At 35.6% G+C, this 27,331-nt stretch overlaps 1 protein-coding gene across 1 annotated transcript in view; it reads right to left on the bottom strand.

The window, feature by feature from the left end:
• The window catches only part of PRKACB (protein kinase cAMP-activated catalytic subunit beta), a 165,620-nt gene that overhangs the window by 121,580 nt on the left and 16,709 nt on the right, over positions 1–27,331 (bottom strand). The gene's annotated exons all lie outside the window — the stretch shown is intronic.

Below are 27,331 nucleotides of genomic sequence, written 5' to 3'. Positions count from 1 at the left end.
ACAAGGTCAGCACCAATCTGATACCAAAACCTGACAAAGAACAAAAAAAGAAAACTACAGGTCAACATCTCTGCTGAACAGATACAAAAATCCTCAACAAAATACTATTAAACCAAATATAATAGCACATCAAAAAGATAATACACTACAATCAAGTGGGATTCATTCTGGGAATGCAAGAATGGTTCAACATATGCAAATCAATAAATGGGATGCACCACATCATCAGAAAAAATCCTATTATCTCAATGGATGCAGAAAAGACATCTGAAAAAAAACCCTCAACATCCCTTCATAATAAAACTCAACAAACTAGGCATAGAAGGAACATATCTCAAAATAATAAAGGCCATACATGCCAAACCCACAGCTAACATCATAATAAACAGGGAAAAGCTGAAAATCCTTCCTCTAAGAACTAGATCAAGAGCAGGATGCCCACTTTAACTACTATTATTTGACATACTGCAGGAAGTCCTAGCCAGAGGAAACAGGCAAGAGTAAGAAATAAAAAGGCATCCAAATTGGAGAAGAGGAAGTCAAATTGTCCCTTTTCGCTGATGACATGATTTTATACCTAGAAAAACCAAAGACTTCACCAAAAACTCCCTGATTTGATGGATGAATTCAATAGAGCTGCAGGAGACAAAATCAACATTCAGAAATCAATAGCATTTCTATACACCAATAATGATTTAGCTGAGAAAGAAATAAAACCAATCCTATTTACAATAGCTACAAAAAGAATTCCTAGAAATAAATTTATCCAAGAAGGTGAAAGAACTCTACATTTAAAACTGTAAAACACAAATAAAAGAAATTGAAGATGAAAAAACATCCATGCTCATGAATTAGAAGAATTAGTACTGTTAAAAATGACCATACTTCCCAAAGCAATCTACAGACTCAAGGTAATCCATACCAAAATACCAACATCATTCTTCATAGAATTAGAAAAAATAATTCTAAAATTCGTATGCAACCTAAGAGGAGCCAAAATAGCTAAAGCAACTCTGAGCAAAAAGAACGAAGCTGGAGGCATCACATTACCTGATTTCAAAGTATATTAGAAGGCTACAGTAACCCAAACAGCACAGTATTGGTATAAAAAAAGACACATAATGGAACTAAAGAACCCAGAAATAAAGCCACATGTTTACAGTCAATTGATCTTTGACAAACCTGACAAGAGCTTCCACTGGGGAAAAGACACTCTCTTTAACAAATGGCCCTGGGAAAACTGAATAGCCACATGCAGAAGAATGAAACTAGAACCCTATTTCTCCCCACATAGAAACATCAACTCAAAATGGATTACAGACTACATAAGACCGAATTATAAAAATACTAGAAGAAAACCTAGGAGAAACTCTCCTGGACATTGCTCTAGGCAAAGAATTTTTTTTTTTTAATTTTTTTTATTTTTGAGATGGAGTTTCTCTCTTGTTGCTCAGGCTGGAGTAATGGCATGATCTCGGCTAACTGCAACCTCCACCACCTGGGTTCAAGCGATTGTCCTGCCTCAGCTTCCCAAGTAGCTGGGATTACAGACATGCACCACCACGCCCAGCTAATTTTGTATTTTTAGTAGAGACGGGGTTTCTCCATGTTGGTCAGGCTGGTCTTGACTTCCTAACCTCAGGTGATCTGCCCGCCTCGGCCTCCCAAAGTGCTGAGATTATAGGCGTGAGCCACCGCGCCCAGCCTAGGCAAAGAATTTACAACTAAAACCTCAAAAATACAGGCAACAAAAACACCAACAGACAAATGAAACTTAATTAAACTAAAAAGCTTCTGCACAGAAAAAAAAAAAAAAATCAACAGGGTGAAGAGACAACCTGTTGAATGGGAGAAAATACCTGCATGCTACTCATATGCAACAGGGGACCAATATCCAGAATATAAGTGAAACTCAAATAACTTAATAGGAAAAACATAATCCCATTAAAAAGCAGGTAAATGACATGAGTAGACATTTCGCAAAAGAAGACAAACAGCCAACAGGTTTATGAAAAATGCTCAACATCACTAATCATCAGAGACATTCATATTGAAACCTTAACTAGATATCACCTTACTCCAGTCAGAATGGCTATTATTAAAAAAAAAAAAAAAAAAAAAAAAAAAAAGTAGCAGCTATTGGAAGGATGTGGAGAAAAGGGAATTCTTACACATTTTTGTAAGAATGTAAATTAGTACTGCCACTATGGAAAATGGTATGGAGATTTCTCAAAAGCCTAAAATCAGAACTATCATATGATCCAGTAATCCCACTACTGGGTATCTACCCAAAGGAAAAGAAGACAGTGTATCAAAGAGTATCTGCACTTGTGTGTTTATTGCAGCACTATTCACAATAGCAAAGCTATGGAATCAACCTAAATGTTCACCAATGTCTAAATGGATAAAGAATATGTGGTATATATGCAGAATGCAATATTACTTGGCCATAAAAAAATGAAATCTTGTCATTTGTAGCAATATGGCTGGAACTGGAGGTCATTATTTAAAGTGAAATAAGCCAGGCACAAAAAGACATATATCATATGTTCTCACTTACATGTGGGAACTAAAATATTTGATCACATGGAGAAAGAGAATGGAAAGAAATAGCAGAGACTGGGAAGGGTGACTAGGACAGAGGGGGGAGGGGAGCAGTGAGGCTGAAGATAAGTGAATTAAAGGGTACAACCGTACAGTAAGATAGAAGGAATATATTCATTGTTTGATAGCAGAGTAGGGTAAGTAAGCAAAAATATATTGTACTTGGGTGATTGACACTCTAAATACCCTGACTTAATAACTATAAATTACATACATGTAACAAAATTCACATTACTCCATAAATTAATAAAAGCAAAAAAAAAAAAAAGAACACTACAAATAACGCTAAAGACCCTCCTGATTACTATCCACATCTTAATTCTCCTCCTCTGCCCTTAGCAACAGCCACTATTCTGAATTTGCTTATAATTTTCAAATGTCTTTTTTATACTTTTATATACATGTTTACGTGTAAAACATATACTGCTTTACTTTTCTAATTTGCCTGGATGGTATCATGCTCTACATATTTTGCAAACTACTTTTTTCAAATGTACTATATTTTACCTGCTTCTTTATTGATAGGCTTTTAGATTATTTCTAGTTTCCAGTATCACAAATAATTAAATAATGGACATCATGTTCATGTCTGTTTTTTTCTGTTTCCATTTTGTTTCTCCTAACATGATATATCTGTAGCCTGATTTCTTCCAGCTATCCTTCCTACAAGTGTTGGTCTACCATCCCAGGTTACAGTAATGCTTACAAAGTCCCTAGCTATTAATCATTTTAACAGTTTTATTGAGATAACTTATGTACCACAAATTTCACCAGTTTTAAATGTAAAATTCAGTGATTTTTTAATAAGTTGTGAAATGGTTGCCATAATTTAATACTGCATCATTTTTCTCATCATCCCAGAAAAGGAGCCTCATTCCCATTTGTGGTAATTTTCCATTCTTACTCCTAGCCCTGAGCAAGCACCAGTCTACTTTCTGTATCTACAGATTTGGCTTTTCTTTTCATATAAATGAAATCACATAATGTGTGGCATTTTGTGTCTCACCTTTTTCATTAGCATGTTTTTGAGGTTTATCATGTTGCAGCATGTATTGATTCCTTGTTCCTTTTTATTGTTGAACAGTATTGAATTGCACGGATAAGCCATATTCTCCTTATTCACCAATTGTTGCCACTGTATGGTAACTAAGAATAATGATGCTATGAATATTCAAGTACAAATTATTGTGTGGAGGAGTGTTTTTAGTTCTCTTGGTTATTTTTCTAGAAGTGCACATTGCTGGGTATGGCAATCTGATGCTTAACATTTTAAGAAACTGCAAAACTGTTTCCAAAGCAGCTGTATCATTTCATGTTTCCACCAGCAATGTCTGAGGGTTCCCATCTCTTTCCATCCTCACCAATATGTCTTTTTTGGATACATACTTCATTTTGAACATGTGTAAGTGTTTCTACTCAGAAGATACCTAACAGTAGAATTCCTGGGTCACAGTTTATATCCATTTTCATTTTAACTGATATAACCAAATTGTCTCAGGAATGGCTATCCTAATTTACATTTGACATACTTGTCATATGTGATACTATGTGACTTGTTCATCTTTGCTAATCTGGTGAATAAAAAAAGGTACCTCATTTTAAATCATATTTCACTGATCACTAGTGAAATAAAATATTTTCATATGTTAATTGATCATCTAAATTTCATAGTTAGTAATTTATCCATTTATATCCTTTGCTATGTTTTTCTATTTCATTTTTAGTCTCTTTATGTTGACTTATAAAATGTTCTTTATTCTGGGTATTAATCCTCTGTCAGTTTTACTCCTGGAAAATATTCCTACTAACCTCCTTAAGGAATTTCGAACACTGCATCTCAGAGTTCTCCCATGGAAAAACATTCCTCTGTTGTCACTCAGTCACTTAGGTTTCTTGATTCCTGTGCCTAAGACTTTGTCAATCCTAAGAGTACCTTCCACTGGTTTCTTGGGAGCCCTATCAGGCACATACAAATAAGATACCTTGCTACCTGCCTTTCTTGGTAGGACATGTGAATTAGACTCCCCTTTAAGACCTGTACTAGTCTGGATCGTTAGTTGCAAAAATGTAAAATAAAAACTGACGCTAGTCAATTTAAGCAGAAAATGAATTTATTAGATTGAGTACATATGGAATGGATGAGAAGACTAAAAAACCAGATTTAGCCAGTAACCAAATGAGGCAAGACATAGTTAAAAAGTACAGCCAGGCATGTTGGCTCATGCCTGTAATCCTAGCACTTTGGGAGGCCGAGGCAGGTGGATCACTTGTGGTCAGGATTCGAGACCAGCTTGGCCAACATGGTGAAATCCCATCTCTACTTTAAAAATTACAAAAATTAGCCAGGCGTTGTGGTGCATGCCTATAATCCTAGCTACTTGGGAGGCTGAGGCAGGAGAATCGCTTGAACCCAAGAGGTAGAGGATGCAGTCAGCACCACTGCACTCTGGCCTGAGAGACAGAGTGAGATTCCGTCTCAAAAAAAGAAAGAATAAAAAAAAAGCAGTCCAACTTAGGACACTATCTATTGTGAAATGGACACCTGCCTCCAATGCTGATGGCAATGTCACCAATGGATATACATTACTGCATCACTATATTCTCACTCTTTAAAACTCATCATTTAATCTTTTGTCTTTGAGTTAGGCTCACAAGACTCACTTGCAATATTGGTTTCTTATTAATGTAACAAGTAAACTCTGGCCTGAAGGTGAAGTACGGAGTTGTAATTATTTCCAGGGACATAATTAGTCTTCTTGACTACTAAGCAGCTGTATTTTGATGCTATTTTCCCAATCTTATATTAGAAATAAATACTAAATAAAAATTGTAAGCAATAGTTGCCACATCATTCTCTGGGGTCAGTAGAGATATTTTTGCAGTCGTTTTTAGATATGTGTATGTAAGTTGTTATGACTATATTAAAGACACAAATCACTCTGAAAAATATCTCAGATCTATGCTTTTACCTTCCAAGTAATTGTATTCATTTATTCATCAAGTACTTGTTGAGTGTCTACTATGTACCAGGCAGCATACTGTATGCTAGATTTCTGTGATGAGCAAAAACAGACATAGATCAGTGAAGAGAATGAACTGTGAAAAAAGTAATATAAGTGTATAAGTGTATGAAAACATATAATATGAGACCCTACTGTAGTGTGGTAAGATCAAAAAAGGCCTTCCAGAAGGCATAATGATTGAAATAAAATGTGAAGAATGGGAAGAAGAGTTAATCTGGCAAAGAGGAAGGAGGTAAAGGGTCTTCCAGGAAGAAAAGACTATGGGTCAAGGCCTTATGAAAGCTAAGTACGGGGGTAAATTTCGGAAATGATAGTTTTATTTTGAAGTTTTAAAATTTTACTTTTTATATGAAAGTTATTTCAAACCTGCAGAAAAAGTTACAAAAGCAAAAATAATATGAAGAATGCCATTTTTCCTTTGTCCATATTCACCTGTTATCAACACTTGACCCCATGTGCTTTATCCTTCAGTTGCCTGCTCGCTCTCCTGCCCTCCCTCTTTCTCTGTCATCCCTTTCCCCAATTTTTCAGCCACTGAGGTAAGTTACATACATCTTGGCTCTAGATCTCTTAAAAATATTTTTGTATTTTTTTTCGAAGAGTAAAGATATTTTCTCATACAACCACAGTGCAATTATAAACTGGTAAATTTAATGTTGGCACAATACTTTTATCTAGCCTATCACTCACATTTTTTTTAATTTTTTTTTTTTTTTTTGGAGACGGAATCTCACTCTGTCGCCACGCTGGAGTGCAGTGGCGCAGTCTCTGGTCACTGCAAGCTCCGCCTCCCGGGTTCACGCCATTCTCCTGCCTCAGTCTCCCAAGTAGCTGGGACTACAGGCACCCGCCACCACACCCGGCTAATTTTTTGTATTTTTAGTAGACACGAGGTTTCACCGTGTTAGCCAGGATGGTCTCGTTCTCCTGACCTCGTGATCCGCCCGCCTCGGCCTCCCAAAGTGCTGGGATTACAGACGTGAGTCATAGCGCCCGGCCTATTTGTATTTTTTTAAATCACTCACATTCCAATTTGTCAATAATATACTATATAGTATTTCTTCCCTTTGAGTATAGGAACCACTTGAGGATCAGGCCTTGCATTTAGTTGTTATGTCTTTGACTCTGCCTTTAATCTATAAAATTTCTACAGCGTTTCTTTGTCTTCTATGGCATGGACATACGCTTTTTTTTTAACTTTTAAGTTCAGGGGTACATGTGCAGGTTTGTAATATACGTAAACTTGTGTCATGGGGGTTTATTGCACAGATTATAGAAATTATAGTTTAAAAAAATATATATACTTACCTAGTAGAATCTGATCAAAATGTTGGAAATTATATATGGGTTCTATTTTACCCTTGGGTTAATTTCTTTGAGATGTTTCTATAAAATCAAATAATGGAAGGATTATGTACAGTAAATCTTTAATAATCAATACTAATGTAAGATATTACTATAGATTATCTTAAGCAGAAAACAGACAAAACAATTTTGATTTAGCATTGAACTAACCCCGTATTTTTTCCAAACTAATAAAAGAAGTAATTTGTAAGATCTTAGTAAACATTAGCTAGCAGTACAGAAAGGCTCATTTTGTGTTTGGGGCACATTTCTGCATACATTTTGGGTGTTAAAGTCAGTAGTAATGCCGGTGCTATCATAGTAATAACAAAGTCTTATTGTGCCTTAAAAGTACTTTAAGAAGTGATAGGGGAAAAAACCAAACAAGATAAAGGGGCCAAATCATGACAGTTCTTATATGTCAGGCTAAGAATAGATTTTATCTTACATGCAATGGAACACCATAAAGATAATTTTAAGCAGGGAGTTAGATTAGATTTGGAAGATCGACTAGGAAAATTGAAGGCGGGAGAATGGCTAAGAAACTGTTGTAGATATCTTCAAAAGGGTTGATAAAGACTGAACTAAGCTAGAATCAGTGAAATTAGAAATAAAGGGACAAATCTCTAAGACTCAGTCACCAAGGAGAGGTAGAGGACAAGGAAAATTAAAGAATCTAAGATGACACCCAAAATTCTGGCTTATATGACTAAAGAGGTGCATCATTTTCGTCAAAATAGGAAGTATCGATTCAGGGAAAGATAATTTCCCCAACTTGACTTTGCAGGGTTCACATCCAGCAAAAATCAGATACACTCAGAGCACAGAAGAGATATATGTTGTCACAAAGATAGAAAGTAATTAGAAGTGGTAGAACATGAAGTAATTAGTGAATAAGTCACTTGGGGGAAACACTATAGATTAGGGAAACTCAACTATCGAGTAAGGGAAAAAACTCACAACAAATTATTGATATTTGCCATGGCAAGAAGGAATGATATCAACCTCAGAGGATTTGAGGCGTAAACAGAAAGTAAGAAAATGGAACTAGTGTATTACCCTACTAAAAAAAAAGTAAGAAAATGGAACCAGTGTATTACCCTACTTAAAAAGTTTGGTTTTGAAGGGAATTTGAAAATAAGATGATGATACAGCATAGAGGTAGCAAGTTTACATTTTCTTTCCAGAGGAAAATGAGCATTATGGGAAAAACTCAAGTGTGTGTATATCTGTGTGTGTGTGTGTGTGTGTATATATATATACTTATATATATGTAAACATATATACACTCTCACACATATAGCCTATGCACATCTTCCCATATACTTCAAATCACCTCTAGATTATTTATAGTACCTAATACACTGTAAATGCTATGTAAATAGCTGTTATACAGTATTGTTTTTTATTTGTATTATTTTGTACTGTTGTATTGTTATCTTTCACTGTTTTGTTGTTTCAGTATTTTTGATACATGGCTGGTTGAATTATCTTGGTTGGTTGAATCCAAGGATATGGAGGGCTATCTGTATCATGTTTTTGTGGGAAAATTTGAATAGACATACATGTATATATGTACACACACACATGCACTCTGGGGAAGAACAGAGCAGAATGAAAAAGCTGAAAGTATGAGTAGGACTTTTAAAGCATGATACCAAAGGCAAAAGCCGTAAAACATACACTTGACTATATAAAAAGTTAACTTATTATAAAATGTGAAAGACAAATCGGAAAAGTTTATAACATATATAACCAGAAAAGGGTTAATAAAAGGGCTTAAGATATTCACATATACTTCAATAGAAATATGAGCATAAGAAAGATGAGACTAGGTGATTTATTAAGTATATATAAATTACCAATATAAAAATTAGCAATAAATATAATGTTTAGTTTTCTCTGGAAATAAAAAGAAATTTAAATTTAAAATATGAGAGGCTATCTTGTACTTAGTAACTGAATTAAGTTGTAAAAATTATAACTCATTTTCCTAATGTTTCAGGGAAACACCCTTGTTATTTTTCAATCATGTGTATGAGAAACATGTATCACAAGACTTAAAGTATGTCTACAAAAGTATTAGTGTAAGTACTGTTTGTATTTTTTCAAAGAAAGATTGGAAACAATCTAAATGCACAACAATAGGGACTCCTGTCTATAAAAGAAAGTACTTATCCATACAATAGAACACTATATAGTCACAAAAATGCTACTGTAACATCTATCAGAATGGCTAAAGCAAAAATGAAAGGAGAAACCAAGTCGATGAGAATGTGAAACAATGAGAACCCTCATGCAATGCTAGCAGTAGTGCAAATTCATACAACCATTTTAGAAACATATTTGACAGTATCCACTAAAGCTGAATGCCCATTCCTAGATATATAAACTCAATAGAAATGCATACGTGTTTGCCAAAATACATATACTAGAATGTTTATAGTAGCACCATTTATAGTAGGCCCCAAAAGGAAACATCACATCCCATCAATAGTAGAACATTTAAACTGTGACATATTCACAAAATAGAACATTATACAGCAAAGAAAATGAACAATCTCCAACTATACCTAACAAGAAGAATGAATCCCACAAACAAATTGTCAGGCAGAAAGAAACCAGGGACAAAAGAGTACATACTGAGTACATGCTGTGTGATTACCTTTATAAAAGAGGCAAATGTAATCAATCCTGTCAAAGTAGAGAGAATGGTTACCCTTGAATTGGGGGGATAAAAAATTAGTTCCATACACTTATTTTTTAATACATTTAACATACTGACTATACAACAGATTCCTTGCAGATTATCCAAATGCAAAGAAATAATCGAAAATGAAAAAAGCAAATTTTGTCAGAATATATAATAGGGATGGTAGGTTAGAATAATGGTTACTAGGGCAGGTTCTTAAATCAAGACTATCTGGATGTGAATCCCAGTTATGTGATCTTGGGCACATTACTTAACAACTGTAGGCATCAGTTTCTCATCTGCAAATGAGGTTAATAAAAGTACACTCTTTATGGGAGGGTCTTCAGGTGGATTAAATAAACAGATTTAAGCACTTATAATGGTGTCTGGTATATAATAAGCACTGTATTATTATCATTATAATCTGAACTTGTTAAAACTCATTTTTTTTGGTATTTTAATTTTAGGTTCAGGGGTACCTGTGCAAGTTTGTTATATAGGGAAACATGTAACTCAGGGGCTTGGCATACAGATTTTTTCATTATCCAGGTATAGCCAATAGTTTTTCTTCTTTTCTTTTCTTCTTTTTCTTCTAAACCTGTCCCTCCTCCCGTCTTCCACCCTCAAGTATATCCTAGTGTCTATTGCTCCCATCTTTCTGTCCATGTGTTCTCATTATTTAGCTACCACTTATAAGTGAGAACATGTGATATTTGGTTTTCTGCTCCTTTGTTAGTTTACTAAAGATAATGGCCTCCAGTTCCACCCATGTTCCCATAAAGGACAGGAACTCCTTCTTTTTCATGACTGCATAGTATTCCATGGTGTGTATGTACATTTTCTTTACCCAGTCTACCACTGATGGACATTTAGGTTGACACTATGTCTGTGCTATTGTGAATAGTGCTGAAATGAATAAACAAGTGCATATGTCTTTATGGTAGAATGATTTCTATTCCTCAGGATATATACTTGGTGGGATTGCTGGGTCCAATGGTAGGTCTGATTTTAGATCTCTGAGGAATTTTCACGCTGCTTTCCACACTGGTTGAACTAATTTACACTCCACCAGCTGTGTAAGTGTTCCCTTTTCTCTCCAAGCTTGTCAGCATGTTTTTTACTTTTTAATAATAGCTGTTCTGACTAGTATGAGATGGCATCTTGTGGTTTTGATTTGCATTTCTCTAATGATTAGTGATATTGAGCATTTTTTCATGTTTGTTGACCACATGTATGTCTTCTTTTGAAAAGTGTCTGTTCATGTCCACTGTCCACATTTTAATAGGGTTGTTTGCTTTTTGTTTGTACATTTGTTTAAGTTCCCTGTAGATTCTGGATATTAGACCCAGACTAATTATACATTAGTCAGATGCATAGTTTGCAAATATTTTTGTAGGTTGCTTGTTTATTCTGTTAATAGTTTCTTTTGCTGCGCGAAAGCTCTTTAAATAGGTCCCATTTGTCAACTTTTGCTATTGTTGAAATTGCTTGTGCCGTTTTCATTATGAAATTTTTGCCCATTCTTATGTCCAAAATGGTATTTCCTAGGTTATCTTCTAGGGGTTTTATAGTTTTAGGTTTTACATTTAGGTCTTTAATCCATTTTGAGTTGATTTTTGTATATGGTATAAGGAAGGGGTCCCGTTTCAGTCTTCTGCATATAGCTAGTCAATTATCCCAGAATCATTTATTGAATACGGAGTCCTTCCCCCATTGCTTGTCTAATCAGCTTGGTTAAATATCAGTTTGTTAAAACTGACACATATACCCATTTTATATATGTTTTAAAATATATTTTAACTTTTATTTTAGGTTCAGGGGCATATGTGTATGTTTGTTTTATATGTAAACTTGTGACTTGGGAGTCTGGTGTACGGATTATTTTGTCACCCAGGTACTAAGCATACTACTCAATAGGTTTGTTGTTGTTTCCTTTTTTTCTTTCTCTTCTGAATCTCTCCCTCCTCCTGGGTGTGTGGCTTTATTTCTGGACTCTCTAGTCTGTTCCATCAGTCTATGTGTCTGTTTTTGTACCAGTACCATGCTGTTTTGGTTACCGTAGCCTTAGAGTACAGTTTGAAGTCAGGCAATGTGAGTCCTCCAGCTTTGTTCTTTTTGCTTAGGATTCCCTTGGCTATTCGGGCTCTTTTTTGGTTCCATATGAACGTTAGAATAGTTTTTTTCCAGTTCTGTGAAGAATGTAATTGGTAGTTTGATAGAAATAGCATTGAATCTGTTGTAAATTGCTTTGAGCAATATGGCCATTTTAACCATGTTGATTCTTCCTATCAAAGAGCATGAAGTGCTCTTCCATTTGTCTGTCATCTCTGATTTCTTTGAGCAGTGTTTTGTAATTTTCATTGTAGAGATCTTTCACCTTGGTTAGCTGTATTCCTAGCTATTTTATCCTTTTTGTAGGAATTGGGAATGAGATTCTATTCCGATTTGGCTCTCAGCTTGGGTGCTGTTAGTGTAAAGCAATGCTACTGACTTTTGTATATTTATTTATATCCTGAAACTTCGTTGAAGTTATATGTCAGATCAGGGAGCTTCTGGGCAGATTATGGAGTTTTCTAGATATAGAATCATGTCATCTGCAAACAGGGATAATGTGACTTCCTCTCTTCCTATTTGAATGCCTTTTATTTCTTTCTCTTGCCTGATTGTTCTGGCCAGGACTTCCAATACTATGTTGACTAGGAGGAAACTCACCCATATACTTTTAAACAGGATATACAATCATCCCTTGATATCCATGGGAGATTTGTTCCAGGGGCCCTGTGGATATCAAAATACATGAATGCTCAAGTCCCTTATGTCAAATGGCATAGTATTTGCATATAGCCTATGCATATCTTCCTGTATACTTTAAATAATCTCTACCTTACTTATAATACCAATTATACTGTAATGTAAATAGTTATTGTTATTATTTCTACTACTTTGTATTGTTTTATTATTGTTTTGTTGTTTCAATATTTTTGATTCATGGCTGGCTGAATCCTTAATTGTTTGAATCTGTAGATATAGAAAGTCAACAGTATTCAAAAAATGCTAACAGGCTGGGTGTGGTGGCTTACGCCTGTAATCCCAGCACTCTGGGAGGCTGAGGCAAGCAGATCTCCTGAGGTCAGGAGTTCGAGACCAGCCTGACCAATATGTCAAAATCCTGTCTCTACTAAAAATAACAAAAATTAGCTGGGCTGTGGTGGCTTGCACCTGTAATCCCAGCTTCTCAGGAGGCCGAGGCAGGAGAATCACTTGAACCTGGGAGGTGGAGGTTGCAGTGATTGTGCCACTGCACTCCAGCCTGGGTGACAGAGGGAGACCCTGTCTCAATAAATCAATAAATAAATTAAATAAATAAATAAATAAATAAATAAATAAAATGCTAACAGTGGTTATCTGTAAATGCTGGATTCTGGTAGAGATTTTTCTTCTGGTTTTTTTTTTTTTTTTCCTACATGTACATAATGATGAATGGAAATTTTCACCTTCTTAATATTTTTTTCTGAAAATTATTTTGTTGAGAAAAATAGTTTGATACGCTTACTCTAGGTTAAAAGCAAGTCATGCTGCCTTGATGTTAGAATGACTTTTCCATGAAAGAGGAAAGTTTCTCTGCATAAGGGGGTGGAAATGAATTGGATGATCCAGAAAGAAACATCCAGAAGACAGGAGTGACCGCAGTTGTATTCTGTTCTAGAGAATGATCAAGAAAGAAGACTTCCAGTTAATAGTGCAGTCAGAGGGACAATTGAAAAAAAACTTTAATGTCTCATGAGGACTACATTGTTTATTTACCTTTTGGTATTTATACAAACTATCCTGAATTTTATTTAAGAAATTTTCAGTCAGCTGTAGTCTGCTAACTGAATGCCTTTAAGAGAACGATTTTTTTTTTTTTTTTTTGAAGAACACACCAAGGAGAGTCCCACTTGAGACTTTTTAACTAAAGAATGGTTCCCAGCTGTATCTCAGGTATCATTACTCTAGAATTAAGTCAAAAAGATATGCTCACCGTAACTGCTCAACTAGCAGATGCAAGGTACTAAGGAATAAACTTCCATTCCATGGAAAACCTGTAGGTGTAAATACATTTATCTACAATGGAAAAAGGGTTCCAGAGGGCTCTCTGGAAACGACTGGGACATAGGCAGTTTGACATGTGATTAAAAGCATTAGTTCTACATACATATGGCCAACAAGTATGTGAAAAAATGCTCAACATCACTAATCATGAGGGAAATGTAAATGTAAGCCACAATATCATCTCACCTCAGTTTGAATGACTATTGTTAAAAAGACAATAGTCTTTTTGGATGCAGAGAAAGGGAATTCTCATATACTTTTGGTGGGCATGTAAATTAGTACAGCCATTATGGAAGAGTATGGAAGTTTCCTCAAAAAACTAAAAATAGAACATATCATCCAGCAATCCCAATGCTGGGTATTAATGCAAAGGGAAGGAAATCAGTATATTGAAGAGATATCTGCACCCCATGTTTATTGCAGCACTATTCACAATAATCAAGATATGGAATCAACCTAAATGTCTATCAACAGATTAATAGAAAAAGAAAGTGTGTATATATAAACAATGACCTACTATTTAGACATAACAAAGAATGAAATCCTGTCATTTGTGGCAACATGGGTGAGCCTAGAGGACGTTATGTTAAGTGAAATAAGTCAGGTATAGAAAGATAAATACCATATGCTCTCACCCATATGAGGGAGCTTTTAAAAGGTGAGCTCATACAAGTAGACAGGAGAATTGTGGTTATTAAAAGTTGGGAAGGGAGAATTAGACAATTGTGGGTTACTACAGATTAGAGAAAGGTTAACTGATAAAAAATCACATAGATAGGAAAAGTAAGGTCTAGTGTTCTATAGCACTGGATGGTGACTATAATTTACAATAATTTACTGTACATTTTCAGCCACAAGAGAGCATTTGAATGTTCCTAATGCAAAGAAATGATAAATGTTCATAGTAAGGATATACTAATTACCCTGATTTGATCATTACACATTATATAGGTATCAAAATATCACTCTGTATCCCATAAATATATACAATTATTATGTGTCAACTAAAAATAAAAGGGAAGGGGAGAGCACTTGTTCTTACTGGCTCTGTGAGGTTGGGCAGGTGATAAAATTTTTCTATATTTAAGTTCTCCCATTTGTGTTTCAGTTGTCTGTGTTATGTAACAAACTTAGTTTTAAAACAATCACCATATTTTGCTCACAATTTTCTGGGTCAAGAATTTGGGCAACACACGGTAGAAATTGTTCATCTCTACATCACAATGTCTGGGGTCTAAGCTGGGTGGCTCAACAGCTGTGAGAAGCTGGAATAGCCCAAGTGAGGTCATAGGTCTGCTAGCTGATTTCACACAGTTTGCTGAGTCACTCTCTCATCTGTCTTCAGCTAAAGGCTGGGCTGACTTCAGCTAAAGGCCCACGAAATAATTCACCTTATCTAGTGCTACCAATCTCTCTCTCTCTTTCTCTATCCCCAACCCCCACACCCCATCTCTCTGTCTCTTTCTCTCCAAGTGGCTAGTTGGGCTTTGAACAGCTATGCTTCTAGATGAAAAGGGTGGTTAAGAATTTGCAGTCATCTTCACTTTGTCACAGAATATTCCTCCATTTTCAAAATATACTTAACTCCTTCCAAGACCCCCAGAAGCCTTATCCTAAGGACCAGGATGTAATCTAAATCAAATGCAGGTATAGATGAGGCCCCTCAGATCCAGTTTCCTGAGTGCAGCTCCTCATACTCCTCATACTCCTCATCTTAATCTGAAGACTTGTGAACTAAAGAGACAAGTTATCTGCCCAATACACACCCAATATACGATGGTGAGATAGGAATAGAAATTGTAATGGATACTCCCACTCAAAAAGACGGAAAACAACAGGTATAAACACTCCCTCATCAATAGCAATTCTAAAGTCCAGTTGGACACATGTCACTAATTCCTTGATTAGTCCTGAGAGTGGTTCTCCTGGTCTCTTAGCTGAACTCTCTGGCTTCTTAGCTGCCTTCTCTGAATCATTCTTCCACATGAAATGGCCTATGTGAAGAGGTGAGTAGCTTTTCAGCCTGCTTCCTTTCCATAGTAGGTGAGGGCCCGTACACTTTTTTTCCTTATTATCTCTGACCCTCTCAATCAACATTAATACAATTTCTTTTAAAACTCTGTGGGTTTCTCATGTTATCAAATTCTAATATATTCCAATAGATAAAAGCCACATCCACATTTCCTTTGGAGAGACCCTTCTCTACCTTGGGCCTCACATAAGACTGCTATGGGACAAGTCCTTAAGATTTCTAAAAACCCCAACTGTCTAATTGAGAGTTATGTGAGCCACACACAAGATTCTCTCTTTTTTTTTTTTTTTTTTTTTTTTTTTGAGATGGAGTCTTTCTCTGTTGCCTAGGTTGGAGCGCAGTGGCACCATCTAGGCTCACTGCAACCTCCACCTCCCAGGTTCAAGCGATTCTCCTGCCTTAGCCTCCCAAGTAGCTGGGACTACAGATGCCCGTCACCACGCCTGGCTAATTTTTTTTTTTTTCAGTAGAGATGGGATTTCACCACGTTGGCCAGGCTGGTCTCGAACTCCTGACCTTGTGATCCGCCCACCTCGGCCTCCCGAAGTGCTGGGATTACGGGCACACACAAGATTTTTATAAGCCTTTCAGTCTAAGAAGGTCTGCGAGACATCACTTTAAATTATCTGAGGTAATAGCAAAGGGTCTTTCAGTATTTTTTTTTTTTTTTGATTACAGCAGCTTTATTCATAATTGCCAAAACTTAAAAGCAATCAAGATGTCTTTCATTAGGTGAACGGATAAAATAAGGTATATATCAGGGAAATGAAATATTATCTATCATTAAAAGAAATGAGTTATCAAGCCATTAAAAGACATAAGAGAATCTTAAATGCACATTATTAAGTGAATAAAACCAATCTAAAAAGGTTATATACATTATGGTTCCAACTATGTAACATTCTGGAAAAGGCAAAACTATGGAAACAGTAAAAAGATAAGTGGTTACCAGGGACTGGGGTATAGAGAATGAATAGCTCAAGTGCAGAGGATATTTAAAATGTACTCTGTAAAATACAACAATGAGGAATACATGTCATTATACATTTGTTCAGACCCATAGAATGTACAACATTGAGAGTGAACCCTAAGGTAAATTATAGACTTTGGGTAATTATGAAGTGTCAATTTGGGCTCATCGATTGTAACAAATGTACCTTCTGGTGACAGATGTTGATAATGGGGAGGCTATGCTTCTGTAGAGGTCGGAGATACATGGGAAATCTCCATTCTGCTGTGAAGAAAAAACTGCTCTAAAAATAGTCTCTAAAAAAAAGGAAGGCCAGAATCTTTAATTGAACCACTTGTTATGAGTTGAAAAGTTTAAATACTTTATGATATCGTACAATCAATGAGTATTTAGTAAATAAAAAGCCATAATTAAATCTTGTCAGTGTTTTAAACCTCACTTACAATTTTAACTTTTTGATATAATATTTTCTTCATTAGATTAATTTCTGAATTACATTGTTACTGATAAATTAGTATCACTTTTTCTTTTTCTTTTTTTCGTTTTTTTTTGGGGGGGGGGTCTTTCAGTATTTTTTAAACGGTAGTTATTTTATTTAAGAGAATTTTTGGCCGGGCGCAGTGGCTCAAGCCTGTAATCCCAGCACTTTGGGAGGCCGAGACAGGCGGATCACGGAGGTCAGGAGATCGAGACCATCCTGGCTAATATGGTGAAACCCCGTCTCTACTAAAAAATAAAAAATAAATAAAAAAACTAGCCGGGCGAGGTGGCGGGAGCCTGTTGTCCCAGCTACTCGGGAGGCTGAGGCAGGAGAACGGCGTAAACCCGGGAGGCGGAGCTTGCAGTGAGCTGAGATCCGGCCACTGCACTCCAGCCTGGGCGACAGAGCGAGACTCTGTCTAAAAAGAAAAAAAAAAAGAGAATTCTTAAGTCATGAGATATTAATAAATAATTACCATAAAAATATAACTGCAGGCAGCTTTGAGGTCCTCCTTCTTGAACACAGAAATCTAGAGAGTTCTCCAAATCTTTATTAAATAGTAATTATCTCATTTATTATGTAAATCACTGCTGCCTGTATTTAGATAGATTAAATTCCTGTTACAATTTGGCACTAGGAAAGTGGCTTTACACTGTACCCTCTCCATGTAAAAAGTGCTAAATTTTATGCTCAAATACAGTAACTAGCTTCAACATAGGTTTGTTGGTTCAATCATCTTCTTGCCTTTGATTTCAAGGCTCTTGTATTTATAATTTTGCTTTAAAGGTTATATGTGCCTTCTATTGAAAAACACCTGAAATCTTTTTTGGCTGTGGTAATGGGAGGTGAGGAGGTGACAAGAATGAATAATATAAGTTACAAAGAAAGTAGAAAGTTCCATTTCTGGCTTGGGAAAATGAAACACCAACCCCGAGTTTTCCTTAAACCCGAACCTGTCAGGGTTTAAGGAAAAAATATGCCTACAGGACATTTTTATGTGTCAACTTGGCTAGGGTATAGTCGTAAGTTATTCAACACTGATCTAGGTGTTGCTGTGAAGGTATTCTGTAGATGTGACTGAAGTCCACAATCAGTTTACTTCAAGTAAAGAAGATTATCATAGATAATTTGGGTGGGTCTGATTCAATCAGTTGAAAGCCCTTAAGAGCAGAACTGAAGTTTCCCAGAAGAAGAAACTCAGCCTGTAAAGTACAGCTTCAGCCTGTCATTGAGAGGTCCAGCTTCCCCTTTGTTGCAGATTGCTCTATAGATTTTAGACTTACCTAGCTAGCCACCACAATCAATAAGTCAGTTTCTTGCAATATATCTCTTCAGATATATCCTACTGGTTCTGTTTTTCTGGTGTAACTCTGACTGGCACACAGCCTTACAGAGTAATGAGTTTCTTATCATTGAAAAGATTATAATAAGGAGAAAACTAAATGAAGTAAAAACTTTACGAATTTTTAGAAAGGCAGTCAATATGGCATGGGAGTTAATAACACTCTAGAGTCAGACTGTTTGGGTTCAAGTCCTAGCTTGCCTACTTTTTAACTGTGTGGCTTTGGACAAGTTACTTAATGTATGCCCCAATTACCTCTTGTATAAAATAAGAACAATCATGGTTCCCACTTCAAAGAGTTGTAAAGATCAAATTAGTTGTTACAGGGTTGATAACAGTGCCTGACGCATAGAAAAAGCTATGTAATACTCTAAAAACTTGATAGGTAGGTAGAAAGATCTTCTAAGGTCCTTCAGATATGATGAGTTTTAAGTGCATAATTTTTAAAAGAAAATTGTCATCATTGTGTTAGGGAAATGGTATAATATGGTGCTTATGAGCAGAGGGCCTGGAATCAGACTGATGGAGTCTGCATCATTCAAAATTCTGCCATTAAATGTGTGATCTCATCTTCTCTAAGCCTCAGTATTCTTACTACATAGGGTTATTCTGATATATAAGTCACTTTTTGTAATTATTAAAGTTTTGGTGAATAACTTTCTAAAATGTTCCCATTCACTTTTATATCTTTTTATTCTTGATGATCCTGAGGATATGAATATAAATATATTTGATATGGCTTGGCTGTGTCCCCACTCAAATCTTGTCTTGAATTGTATTCCCATAATCCCCACGTGTTGAGGGAGGGACCCATGGGAAGTGACTGGATCATGGGAGAGGTTCCCCCATGCTGTTCTCATAACAGTGACTGAGTTCTCACAAGATCCGACAGTTTTGTAAGTGTTTGACAGTTCTTCGTTCATGTGCTCACAATCTCTCCTACCACCTTGTGAAGAAGATGCCTGCTTTCCCTTCCACTACGAATGTAAGTTTCCTGAGGCCTCTCTGGCCATGTGGAACTGTGAGTCAATTAAACCTCTTTCCTTATTATTTACCCAGTCTCGTATCTTTATAGCAGTGTGAAAATGGACAAATACAAAGTTATCTACAATCTAATATAAAATTACTCGCAGTGGATGAATTTGTTGTTTCTAGTTGTCCACAGACTGACAATTCAAATAACTTGTTAAAATGAGCCTAATCTATGTAGACCATGCTTAAGAATTTCCGTTAAAAACAATAGCTTCTATTTATTGAGCATCTTCTGGGTACCAAGAGTAACACATTACATAGGATTTCTAAACCTCACAACTAGAAACTATTTCTATTTTGCAAAAGAGAAAAATCTGAAAGTAACTGCGTGAATTATGATACAAATCCTCTGTGATGTCTATTATTGTTTCTTTGAGAATACTTTTTACTTTCTGGATGTCAATGTGATCCATATACCAGGTTAATAATATTAAGTGCACAAGTAAGTAGCCTCTGATCCCCTAAGTAGCTAGCTCCTAAATTCTCAAAGGATATTCATTTAATTAAAAAAGCGGGGAGTGGGGAACAATTCAATTACTTCTTCAATTAGATACATTTATACTTGCTGTTAATAAAAACTATATTTCCACAGAAATAAGGATACATTCTCATTTAACTATTCAGGCATGAATATTTTAAATTCAAAAATAGATACATATTAAAACTGAAATGTTATTCTAGAAAATATATAAACTAACATACTACTATGTCTTTGACTATACAACATTAATTAAAAACTCATGCCATTAAAATGCACTGAATATATTATCCTTTTACCTGAAAATTACATTAAGTTAAAAATTAAATTTTTAAAAAGAACTTTGCTAAAATATTTTGTAGAATTTTTAAACAAGTATTGTACCTATATTTCTTCCTATACATAACACTACAAATAAAATTGGACTATTTGTAGTTAATTCAAGATACATATATTCATTGACTATGTATATCCTCTAACCTTTCTAATATAATATCTAAATTCATTTTTATCTCAATAGATGCAGAAAAGGCCTTTGACAAAATTCAACAGCCCTTCATGCTAAAAACTCTCAATAAATTCAGTATTGATGGAACATATTTCAAAATCATAAGAGCTATTTATGACAAACCCACAGGCAATATCATACTGAATGGGCAAAAACTGGAAGCATTCACTTTGAAAACTGGCACAAGACAGGGATGCCCTCTCTCACCACTCCTATTCAACATAGTGTTGGAAGTTCTGGCTAGGGCAATCGGGCAAGAGAAAGACATAAAGGGTATTCAGTTAGGAAAAGAAGAAGTCAAATTGTCCCTGTTTGCAGATGACATGATTGTATATTTAGAAAACCCCATCATCTCAGCCCAAAATCTCCTTAAGCTGATAAGCAACTTTAGGAAAGTCTCAGGATACAAAATTAATGTGCAAAAATCACAAGCATTCTTATACACCAGTGACAGACAAACAGAGAGCCAAATCAGGAATGAACTTCCATTCACAATTGCTTCAAAGAGAATAAAATACCTAGGAATCCAACTTACAAGGGATGTAAAGGACCTCTTCAAAGAGAACTACAAACCACTGCTCAGTGAAATAAAAGAGGACACAAACAAATGGAAGAATATACCATGCTCATGGATAGGAAGAATCAATATTGTGAAAATGGCCATACTGCCCAAGGTAATTTATAGATTCAATGCCATCCCCATCAAGCTATCAATGACTTTCTTCACAGAATTGGAAAAAACTGTTTTAAAGTTCATATGGAACCAAAAAAGAGCCCGCATTGCCAAGACAATCCCAAGTCAAAAGAACAAAGCTGGAGGGATCACCCTACCTGACTTCAAACTATACTACAAGGCTACAGTAACCAAAACAGCATGGTACTGGTACCAAAACAGAGATATAGACCAATGGAACAGAACAGAGTCCTCAGAAATAATACCACACATCTACAGTCATCTGATCTTTGACAAACCTGACAAAAACAAGAAATGGGGAAAGGATTCCTGTTTAATAAATGGTGCTGGGAAAATTGGCTAGCCATAAGTAGAAAGCTGAAACTGGATCCCTTCCTTACTCCTTATATGAAAATTAATTCAAGATGGATTAGAGACTTAAATGTTAGACCTAATACCATAAAAACCCTAGAAGAATATCTAGGTAATACTATCCAGGACATAGGCATAAAGCAATGGCAACAAAAGCCAAAATTGACAAATGGGATCTAATTAAACTAAAGAGCTCCTGCACAGCAAAAGAAACTACCATCAGAGTGAACAAGCAACCTACAGAATGGGAGAAAATTTTTGCAATCTACTCATCTGACAAAGGGCTAATATTCAGAACCTACAAAGAACTCAAACAAATTTACAACAAAAAAACAAACAACCCCATCAAAAAGTGGGCAAAGGATATGAACAGACATTTCTCAAAAGAAGACATGCATACAGCCAACAGACACATGAAAAAATGCTCATCATCACTGGCCATCAGAGAAATGCAAATCAAAACCACAATGAGATACCATCTCACACCAGTTAGAATGGCAATCATTAAAAAGCCAGGAAACAACAGGTGCTGGAGAGGATGTGGAGAAATAGGAACACTTTTACACTGTTGGTGGGACTGTAAACTAGTTCAACCATTGTGGAAAAGAGTATGGCGATTCCTCAAGGATCTAGAACTAGAAATACCATTTGACCCAGCCATCCTATTACTGGGTATATACCCAAAGGATTGCAAATCATGCTGCTATAAAGACACATGCACACGTATGTTTATTGCAGCACTATTCACAATAGCGAAGACTTGGAATCAACCCAAATGTCCATCAGTGACAGAGTGGATTTAGAAAATGTGGCACATATACACCATGGAATACTATGCAGCCATAAAAAAGGATGAGTTTGTGTCCTTTGTAGGGACATGGATGCAGCTGGAAACCATCATTCTCAGCAAACTATTGCAAGAACAGAAAACTAAACATCACATGTTCTCACTCATAGGTGGGAATTGAACAATGAGATCACTTGGACTTGGGAAGGGGAACATCACACAACGGGGCCTATTATGGGGACAGGGGAGGGAGGAGGGATGGCATTGGGAGTTATACCTGATGTAAATGACGCGTTGATGGGTGCTGACAAGTTGATGGGTGCAGCACACCAACATGGCACAAGTATACATATGTAACAAACCTGCACGTTGTGCACATGTACCCTAGAACTTAAAGTATAATAAAAAAAAAAAATGTGTACATTCCCACCCTACCCTATCTTAGCCATTGACTTCAAAGATCATACCCTTAGCCCATTTCATTCTACTCTTTCTCTCTAACCATGTTCTATCTTTTTAGCTCACTCCCTTTTAAGATCTCAACTTCAACAATCTTTAAACCTTACCAGGATCTCTAATCCTTTTCAGGATCCTTGATACCCCAATATTATCTTTTTTCCTCCTTAAAAAGCACAAATTCCAAAGCCAAGCATAAATAATCACTTCCTGCATACATTTTCAGCCACTTGCCCCTCTCTCATTTTGTCTATACTTGCTTGGCAAAACCATAACCCTGGTGAAATCTCTATACCTACACTGTGCCTGCACTTCTGCAGCTGGGTAAGGCTGGAGAAAAACAAACTACTCTAACGTTTTATGATTTGAAGTTCAGAACCAGAAACCTCAAGAGTATATTTACTGGTGTCTGGCAATCATATTGTACTTCCCTAGTCCATCCAATCTCCCACTCTTCTAGATGACTTTTATACCTTTTCCTCTTTACCAAACCTCCAACACTTTTCACATAATTCTTCCTCACAACTGATAATATTGCTTTCTACTGCTCTGAGACATGCAAGCAGACCTAAATGTGACAAAGATAATAAGTCTTTTAGTAGAACAAAAGAAACTATTTTCATTAACTTGGAGTAGGCAAAGATTTGTTAAAAGGGAAACAAAATGGGCTAAGCAAAAAGTTAGTACTCTCAGTATACTGAGATTAAAAGCTGTGTTCAAGGCATATAATTAAGAGAATAAAATACAACCCATAGACTTGGAGAAAATATTTTTATTTATATTCACAAGCTATATGAATGCATAACGTTTCTGCAAAATAATAACTCCTATTTTATTTTCCCAGTAGAAAAATAGGCAAAAGATTTAATTTAATGTAATAGGCATTACATCTAAAAAAGGATATCTGAATAACCCAATAAGCACACAAAAAGGTGTTCAACATGATTAATCATCAGGGAAACAAAAATAAAAAGCATAATTATATCCTGATATACACCCACTATGGTGGTTAATTTTATGTGTCAACTTGACTGGACTAAGAGATGCCCAGATAGCTGGTAAACATTATTTCTGGGTGTGTTTGTGAGGATGTTTCCGTAAGAGATCAGCATTTGAATCGGTGGGCTGAATAAAGAAGACCAACCTTACTAATGTGGATGAGCATTATCTAATGTGCTGAGGGCTTGAATAGAACAAAAAGGTGGAGAAAGGGCAAATTCGCTTTCTTTTCTTTTCTTTTAAGACTGGAATATCTACCTTCTCCTGCTATTGGACATCAGTGCTCCTAGTTCTTGGGTCTTCAGACTCAGCCTAGGACTTACACCATTTCCTCTTCCCTTTCCTCAGGTCTTTGGACTTAGACTAAGTTACAGCACCAGGTTTCCTGGTTCCCCAACTTGATCATATGACTTATCAGCCTCCATAATCATGAGTCAATTTCCATAATAAGTATATATGTATGTAAGAGGAGATTTATTATAGAAATAATCTTCCCCTCCCCCCCACACACACACCTCCTATTGGTTCTGTTTCTCTGGAGAACCCTTAATAATATACAAACCAAAATGGCTAAAACAAAACAATACCTGTCAATACCAAGGATGGTGAAGATGTGGGGCAATGGAAACTCTCCTACTCTGCTGCTGTGAGTGCAAATTGGTACAACCTCTTTGGAAAACAGTTTGATAGTATCTACTAAAACAGATACATATGCTTTATGACAGTATTCCATTTATAGGTATATACCTAACAGAAATGAGTATAGATGTGTATGAAAAGGCACAAAAATGGTCAACGATGTTCACAGAAGTTCTGTTCATAATAGTCCCAAACTGGAAAACAACCCAAGTACCATCAAATGTAGAAAGAAAAAATAAATTGTGTATTCATACCATGGAACACTATACATTAACAAAAAGTAAAGAACCTTACATTCAGCAACAGGACTAAATTTTACAAACAATGTTGTAATTAAAATCCCAGATACAAAACAGTATAATTGTTATTCTACTTATGTAAAGCTGAAAAACAGGCGAAACTAATCTATGGTGACATAAATGAAAATAGTGGTTATGTTTGAGGGAAGGATGCTTATTGACTGTGGAGGGACAAAGGAAGCTTCTAGAATGCTGTTAATTTGCATATATTGATCTAGTCACGATTATGAGGAATTCATTTGTAAAACCTCTTCAATCCATAAGCTTAAAAATGTGCACACTTTATACTATGATTCATTACACAGATTTACAAAAGGAGAAAAATACTATCAAGGGATTTCTGCTTCAATAAAGTGACATATAAAAAAAAGCTCTTGCTAAAAATAACATAAATACTGGCAGGAATGGGGTTAAGAGTTGTTTGAAAGTAGTAGCAAAGGAGGTAGCAGGTTTTGAGGAACACCAAGGTCCTGAAAATGATTAAAGAGAGATCTATACTGCTTTTGCCCTCAGGGCATTTTCCCAGTTGGTAGAAAGGACATGCAAAAAGCTAAGGCTCAGATATTCAACATTACACTTGGCTGACAAGGGGAAAAAAATGGAATTCAGAGACTTTAGGGGCCAAGAAACCAGAAATAAAAATCCCAACATTCTGTACTACTTTTTCTTCTTGAAGCATTCAGATGTTTAAGATACCTAAGGCATGACACTAAAGAACAGATACCGAGAAACACCTTTTTAGGAGATTAGAAAACTAAGCAAATATTTCAGTAATCTCACAATGAGGAAACAAAAATTGAAGTTCAGGGCTAGCATGAAGTAGGGTCTTGATAAACACTGCCAGGCTTTCAGTCAAAACCACTGAAAGGCTCCATCGATAGGAGTAAGGATAAATAGGAAACAGACCAAGCCTCACAAAGACCGAGAACAGCCAATAAGTCATCTCAATTGTTGACTGGATCAACACAATCTGACCCAACTCTAACCATCAGCCAAAATAAGTCCTCTCTTAAGAAATATAACATGATACAAAATTCCTTGAATTCTCCACATTGCTAACATTCAATTAAAGATTCCCAGGCATGCCAAAAGATAAGACCAAATAACCAAAAATAAGAGAACAAACATACTATAGAAAAACACATTGGTAATAAAAACCATAAATTCAGACATGAACTTTAATATATGTATGATTAATTTGTACAAGAATATAAATGAGTAGACAATTTTATAAGTAGAAACTGAAAAATCAACTGGAAAGTCTAGAGATTAAAAATATAATAATTGAAATTATATATCAGAAATTTTACATATACATGTAATTGGTATCCCAGAACAAGAGGAAAGAAAAGATGTGATAGAGGCAATATATTAAGATATGCTTATTGAAAACGGTCTTAAATAAATGAAACATTTTGAGCCATGATTCTAAAAAGTTGCAAACACAAAGTAGGGAAAATAAAATCACCTAGGCATATTGTGAAACTGCTGAAAACCAAAGGCAAAAGGAAAATCTCAAAGCAACCAAAGAAAAAAAAAATATACTACCTTTGAAAAGCAACACTGAGACTAACAGCTGATTTCTCAACAAAACAATGGAAAACAAAACATGATGAAACATCTTCAAAGTGTTCAAAGAAGGTAATTCTCAACTTAAAATTATCTATACTTATAAAACATATCCTTAAAAAAAGGTCAAAAATACACAAATCCAGATAAATAAAAACTGACATAATTCATCACTAGGACACCTTTACATAAGACTTACTTATGGCACAAGTAACTTAGACCAGAGAATGCATGAAGGAATAAGTGCAAAAAAAAAAAAAAAAAAAAGATGGGATAAATATAAATATTGAGGGCCCGGAACAATAATAACAATGCATGATGGAGTGTTAAAAACAGTCATGTGTCACTTAATGCTAGGGATACATTCTGAGAAATGTGTCATTAGGCAATCTCGTCATTGTACGAACATCGAAGAGTGTACTTACACAAACCTAGATGGTATAGCTTACTACATATCTAAGCTATATGGATAGCCTATTGCTCCTAGGCTACAACCCTATACAGCATGTTACTGTACTGAATTCTGTAGGCAGTTGTAATACAATAGTATTTGTATATCTAAACATATAAAAAGTACATTAAAATAAAGTAGTATAATTTTTAGAACCATGATTGTATATTTAGTATGTTTTTGACTGAATGTTGTTATGTACCACATGACTGTAATTAGTAAAAATAATACTGAATCACATCAGAAGTAAAATAAGTCCTCTCTAAAGAAATATAACATGAAACAGAATACCTTGAATTCAGTGTGAATTAAACTTGTCTTTGTGTGTGTGTGTGTGTGTGTGTGTGTGAGAGAGAGAGAGAGAGAGAGAGAGAGTACATGTAGGCAACAAAAGCAGAATAGACAGTCTCTTCAAAAGTCATTGGAACATTTACAAATGACTACTGTATATGGCTATATGGTGACCCATAAAGCAAGTATCAACAAAC

Source organism: Macaca thibetana, chromosome 1, assembly GCF_024542745.1.
Source record: "Macaca thibetana thibetana isolate TM-01 chromosome 1, ASM2454274v1, whole genome shotgun sequence".
In the NCBI taxonomy this organism is placed as follows: domain Eukaryota; kingdom Metazoa; phylum Chordata; class Mammalia; order Primates; family Cercopithecidae; genus Macaca; species Macaca thibetana.
The sequence above is the reverse complement of the archived record's forward strand: the minus strand, read 5'-3'. Positions and strand labels throughout refer to the sequence as shown.